The sequence below is a fragment of the Prionailurus bengalensis genome, chromosome B4 (genome assembly GCF_016509475.1).
Source record: "Prionailurus bengalensis isolate Pbe53 chromosome B4, Fcat_Pben_1.1_paternal_pri, whole genome shotgun sequence".
In the NCBI taxonomy this organism is placed as follows: domain Eukaryota; kingdom Metazoa; phylum Chordata; class Mammalia; order Carnivora; family Felidae; genus Prionailurus; species Prionailurus bengalensis.
In genome coordinates, this window is record NC_057358.1 from 133,127,208 (window position 1) to 133,133,637 (window position 6,430).

General features: G+C 54.3%; 1 non-coding gene across 1 annotated transcript; it reads left to right on the forward strand.

The window, feature by feature from the left end:
• Positions 1-6,127: 6,127 nt before the first annotated feature.
• Positions 6,128-6,212, forward strand: TRNAG-UCC. The gene has a single exon. It is a non-coding gene; the product is annotated as a tRNA-Gly (tRNA).
• The last annotated feature ends 218 nt before the right edge of the window (positions 6,213-6,430 follow it).

Below are 6,430 nucleotides of genomic sequence, written 5' to 3' on the forward strand. Positions count from 1 at the left end.
AACCGTTACCGGCACAAACACCCAGGACCATCTCCCCCGCTCTCCCTGCCCATGGCCACCCCCACCGCCCTGAGATGCTTGGCCATAGTTAAGCAGAAATACGTAGGATTAATTTATTTTTGCTACATGGGCTTGGTGGGATTTACCACATTCAACTAACATTTCTTAAGTACCTACTGTGTGTTCGTACAGCCCGGCTGGGAGGATGGACACACATTGGGGCCTCGCTCCCGGTGCCACATCTCAAGTTCCTCCCGAGGCTTTGAGCACCTTCTCTCTTGTGAGTCCTGGGAGCTGACCCAGATGTCGCCATAGCCTGGGAAGTCCTGTGGCTGGGGCCCTGCCCCCTGCCCCCCCCCACCCCTCGCCTCTCTGCGCTCCCTCCCCTCTCCCCTAACACGCAGGGCCCTTCTAGCCCCCCAAGCATCCAGCTCTGGGATGGAAGAAAGCAGTTCAGACCCTGAGCCTGGGACTTCCTAGTGAGGTGAACCCCCAGCCTCAGCCTCGTCGTGTCTCAAATGAAGATAAGAAGAACCAATCATTGGGGGACATACTGGCCCTAAAGCGCCGAGGGCCGTGGAGTCCTTGTCGCTGTTATAAGTGATACGTGGGGAGTGGGGAGCCGAGCAATCTGCAAGCCAAGGCTCCCAGACACAGGCAGAGCGACATGACAGCGGCCCCCGGCCCTCGGCCACCATCCAGTCTTGCCCTCTTGTCCTCCCTCAACCTCTCAGGGGCCAAGCCCGAAGGCTCTCTCGGTCCGCTTGCCTGCCTCCTATGCCACCTTCCCTGCTGTGACTTTAAGAAGCAGTGCCCATCCCCCCAGCCCAGGGGCCTCCCAGCCCAGGATTTTGAAGACATGAGTGTGAATGATGGTACTGGGCCCGCCTGGCTGTCCGCGGGGGCAGGGGCTCCCTCTGGGGTCTCCGGATCCAGAATCAGTCTGGGCAGCTTCTGGAATGGACACCCTTGTTCCACAGTCAGCCCGTAGTCCACACACACCAGATCCTGTCCTCGAAGCCGGCGGGGAGGAGAGCAGGGAGCAGAAAAAGGAGATCCCACCGTGCGGCTCCGCAGCCCCGCCACACACACTCTGGCAGCGAGGAAGGCCGGGATGCTGTGGTGGACATTTGTCATTCACTTGGGCCACCCGAACCCAGATCCTGAGCTCCTGAGTCTCAGTGGGGCAGGAGTGGGGGGGGGGAGACCCCTTTCTCCTCTCTCCGGCGGCAATAGTCTTTGCTGCAGAAGTGGCCGTGGTGCAACCGCCGGGTCTCAGGATCACTGAGCTCGAGCTCCACATTGGACCAGTCCAATGGCACCGTGCAGATGGTGTGGGCGGTGCTTCTGGAAGCTCCAGCCCTCCTAACCAGGTCCTTTCAACGAGACCGTTTTTTGCTGACAGTGCAGACCCAGCTTCTGTGCTTATAGCCAAGAGCCCCGATTGGTAGTCGTACTGGGGTTGGCTCGTCCCTGTGCACGGTCCCTACTGACCCTTGTCCCAACCCGACGTGGAGCCTCGTACCTTTCAGTCCTTGACAAATACTTGGACTTGTTTGTTTGGTTTTCTTTTAGTTTTTTTTTTTTTTAAATGTTGCTTTATTTTTGAGAGAGAGACAGAGCATGGGCGGGGGAGGGGCAGAGAGAGGGAGACACAGAATCTGAAACAGGCTCCAGGCTCTGAGCTGTCAGCCCAGAGCCCGACACAGGACTAGAACTCAAACCTTGAGATCATGACCTGAGCTAAAGTCTGAACATAACAGACTGAGCCACCCAAGTGCCCCTGTTTGGTTTCCTTTTAAATGTTTATTTTTGAGAGACAGAGAGAGAGAAAGAAAGAGAGAGAGAGAGAGAAAATGCATGAGTGGGGGAGGAGCAGAGAGTAAGGGAGACAGTATCTGAAGCAGGCTCCCCACCGTCAGTGCAGAGCCCTACTCGGGACTTGAACTCACAAACCATGCGATCGTGACCTGAGCCCAAGTCTGATGCTCAATCGACTGAGCCACCCAGGCGCCCGGTTGCTTGCTTTTTTAACAAACACTTATCGGGCACCTACCAAGGACCACAGAACCCTTCTACACACCGGGTCCCAGGCACACGTCACATTTTCGAAGCATTGCCACACCCCTGCTAACTGCCTTCGCCATGCATTCGGGGTTGATGTTCTTCCTGCGCTGACAGTGGCATCCTACTGAGGTCTGTGGGTTGATGTCATCCCCGTTGGGTAGAGGGCAAGGGAGAGCCCGTGTCCCCAGAATAGAAAGGGTGTTTCTAAAGGCAAATGATCTGGAGCAGCGTATACCCTCAGAAAACCAGAACTTTCTCAAGTCTGCACTTTTAGGAAGGTGTGGCTCCTGGGACAAGGAGGTAGGAAGGAGGAAAGAGCTTCCTAGTGCGCGCACACACACACATATCTTTACTTTTTGAGGTATTTAATATATACGGTAAGGAAAGTGAAGTACAAAGTATACAAGTCTTAAACACACAGCTTGATTCGTTTTTATATGTTTGTTTGTTTTTGAAAGAGAGAGAGACAGAGCCCGCGTGGGGGAGGGGCAGAGAGACAGGGAGACACAGAATCCAAAGCAGGCTCCAGGCATGAGCTGTCAGCACAGAGCCCGGTGCGGACTCGAACCCGTGAACCGGGAGATCACGACTGGAACCAAAGTCAGACGCTCAACCAGCTGAGCCTCCCAGGCGCCCCATGATTTCTTTTCACATATGTGCACACCGCACACCCATGTAATCGTCACCTACATCAAGACGTGAAACAACACCCCACAAGGGCCACTCATGCACTTCCCAGTCAATCCCAGCTGCCCCCGTGCAGGGAACCACTATTCTGAATTCTATCACAATATACTAGTTTTGCCCATTCTTGAAGCTTACATAAAAGGAATCCAACAATGTGGTCTTTGTGTCTGACCTCTTTCACTCAACCTAATGTCTGTTGTGTGTCATTTATTGGTTCCTACTGTATTGTATTTTTAAATCCAAGATAGTGAACATATAGTATAATAATGACTTCAGGAGTAGAATTTAGTGATTCATCACTTACATATAATACCCAGTGCTCATCCCAACAAGTGACCTCCTCAATACCCCTCACCCATTTAGCCCATTCCCCTACCGCTGCCCCTCCAGGAACCCTCAGTTTATTCTCTGCATTTAAGTGTCTCTTATGGTTTGCCTCCCTCTCTCTTATTGCCTTATTTTGTTGCTTCCTCTTAACCTCTGGGGTGTATTCCGTTGTCCAGGTAGAGCACAGTCTACCCTTTCTCCTATTGGTGGACATTAGACCATTTCTTCTGTCTTCCACAGATACAGTTGCCAGAACCTTCTTGCACTTGTCCTTTGGTAGATGTATGGACTCTTTCCTCTCAGGTATATATGCCGAGGGGGGATTGCTGGGTCATCGGGTAGGCACGTGACAGTAACCAGGGGTGTGCTGGTAAATGTTTCACCACCAGCTCTTTGGGGAGGAAAAAAATCGTGAGTTGTAGTGTTGGCCAGTTCCCACGGTGCAAATCATTTGGTGGCGGGTTTCAAGCTACGGACGGGAAGTCATTACACCCAGAATTAGAAAGAGACGCAGGTCGCCAGACCTCGGGGTCCACGTGAATTGGCTCAGGAATGCCACTGGGCCTCTTTTCCTCAGTAACTTGTTCAACTAGAACAGGGCCTATGATGCAAAGACTAGGATGTGTTGTGCCACCCGGTCCGTGCAGCGCATGTCACACGTTATACTTCCATTAGTTGCCAGCTGTCACCCCTGACCAGTCTTTGGATAGAAGGGTAAAGTGTCCACATCTTACCTGAACATTAAAAAGGGAACGTACTGGGGCGCCTGGGTGGCGCAGTCGGTTAAGCGTCCGACTTCAGCCAGGTCACGATCTCGCGGTCCGTGAGTTCGAGCCCCGCGTCGGGCTCTGGGCTGATGGCTCGGAGCCTGGAGCCTGTTTCCGATTCTGTGTCTCCCTCTCTCTCTGCCCCTCCCCCGTTCATGCTCTGTCTGTCTCTGTCCCCAAAATAAATTAAAAAACGTTGAAAAAATAAAAAGGGAACGTCCTGAGGCCAGCGTGGCCATGGCAGTTAAGATCTTCAAGGTGAAGGGTGGTGAAGAGCTGGCCCCCACCCCAGAAGTGTCCTTCTGACGCCAACCTTGGAGGATCTAGGTCTTACCGCTATTATTACTTTTTTTAATGGTTATTTAGTTTTGAGAGAGAGAGAGAGGGCATGAATGGAAAAGGGCACACAGAGAGAGAGGGAGACACAGAATCTGGATCAGGCTCCAGGCTCTGAGCTGACAGCCCAGAGCCCGACGCAGGGCTTGAACTCGCGAACCTTGAGATCATGACGCGAGCCGAAGTCGGACGCTTAACCGACTGAGCCACCCAGGCACCCCGAGGTCCTACCATTATTAAAGAAAATAGCAAATTCTTAATAGAAACCAAGGCTCAGAGAGCGGGGCCAAGTTGAATGCCACCTCTAAAGCTGGGTGTTTGGAAAGAAGATATCAAATGTCAGAGGAACGAGTCTCTAATGGTGGCATTTCAGTCTCCCCTGCAGGCTGGTCGGGGAGAGAATGGCTCTACACCCCTCAAATGACCCGAAGCTCTCCTGGAAGGCTGGGCCCCACCAGCCAGGCCTTTCTGCTTCATGTGAAAGCCTCCCAATCCTCCCACTGTGCATCGTGGATGGTATTTTATGGGCAATAAAGAGCCAGCCCTCATCAGCTGGAGTGCGTGGAGCCTTTCCAGCCCAGGCACGCCGAGGCTGTTAACCGACACACTGCGCTGAGGGCCCGAGGCCACCACCGAGGACACATCTGTTCCCAAGAAGCACTCTGTGACAGGCTTTTGTCTCCTCGCCCGTCCTCTCTGCCCGCGGTGGTGGTGCGGCGGGGGGAGGGCTTGACGGAGTGTTCCCGTTCCTTCCCAGCCGCCGCCCCGAACTTCACCTCCTTCCCCATTCCCCTGTGGCTGGCCATCAGGTGCTGACGTGTCCCTTGACTCTCCCCCATTCCAGACATTTCCTGGCTCCCCACTGCCTGCCAGAGAAAGTCCCAGCTTCTGCGTATGTCTTCTTAAAGGCTCTCGCAGATGGTGGACGTGCCTGCTTTCCAGAACATCTCCTGTCACTCACCACCCGGCCCTTCCTTGCAGACGCTCTGCTCATCGATGCGTGCCCTGTGCACTCCATCGAGTGCGCTGGCCCCACGTGTCACCTGGTGGAGCTTTGCCCGGAGGACTCGGCTCCAACGACGTCTCTTCCGTGAAGCCTTCCGGGACTTGCGTGTCGTCTCCCTGTCTCTGGCAGAATTAGTCGCTCCACCCCGGCATGACACAGCTGCCTCCAGAACGGTCTGCTGTGGGGTCATGAGGAGGACCTGTCTCCAGTCTGTCTCCAGTCACAGACAGGTCACCTTCCTTTTGGTGTCCTCCATGCGGAGCGTTGAGCCTGGCCCTTGGCAGAAGCACTAACGTCCCCGGTTTATTACATTCAGTGAAGAAACATCGCTGTGCTTGGAATGACCATCAATACGGCCCTACCTGAAAGTGGTCCGGGGGTGGGGAGCACACGGTGGGATGCCACTCAGCGTCTTGTCTCCGAGGAGGGGTCCCCAGGCTCTCCCGTGGTGGCAGCAGTAAAAGGAGCCTGAGTCTGAGCTTTGCCTGTACCCCGAAGCTGGACTTCTAGAATGGCTTCATTTTTCTTTCTCCGTCCCACCTCCTCCAGTGGGGTGGCAGAGGGGCTGTGTGAAGAGTGACGAGGGAGCGTGGGGCAGGCGGAGGGCAGAGTGGAGCTAACAGCACCGCCCCACCCCCAATGCGGAATAAGTGTGGTATTCCTCGAACACTCCCGGCTACCCAAGAACAAAGGAAAGGGGTTAAAGTGCTTGCCAGGGTGATGTGGAAAACTCAGGCAAATGAAAAATTAAATTCCCTCGCTGCCTCTAGCCCATTGCCAAGTCCTTGAAACCAGCAGGGTGACCTCCCTCTAGGAGCTCAGCTGCCTCCATGATGACACTTTGCCGGGGGCCAAAGGGAATCCTGGCTTAACATTATCCGGACGCCCCAGGATCCCGTAAGTCTACTTTAACAGATGAAAATTCCTTTGGAGGGGCGCCTGGGTGGCTCAGTTGGTTGAGCGCCTGACTTCCGCTCGGGTTGTGATTTTGCAGGTCGTGGGTTCGAGCCCCGCGTCGGGCTCTCTGCTGTCAGCACAGGGCCTGCTTCGGATCTTCTGTCCCCCTCTGTCTCTGCCCCTCCCCTGCTTGTGCTCTCTCTTTTTCTCTCTCAAAAATAAATAAGAGATTTCCTTCTGTCCCGCGGCCCTCGCGGTCATTCTGATCTCCTATAAAAAGACCAGAAGGAGATAGCCTTGGTGGTTCACAGCGGGGAGACTGGGATTGGGGTAGGTTTTGTTC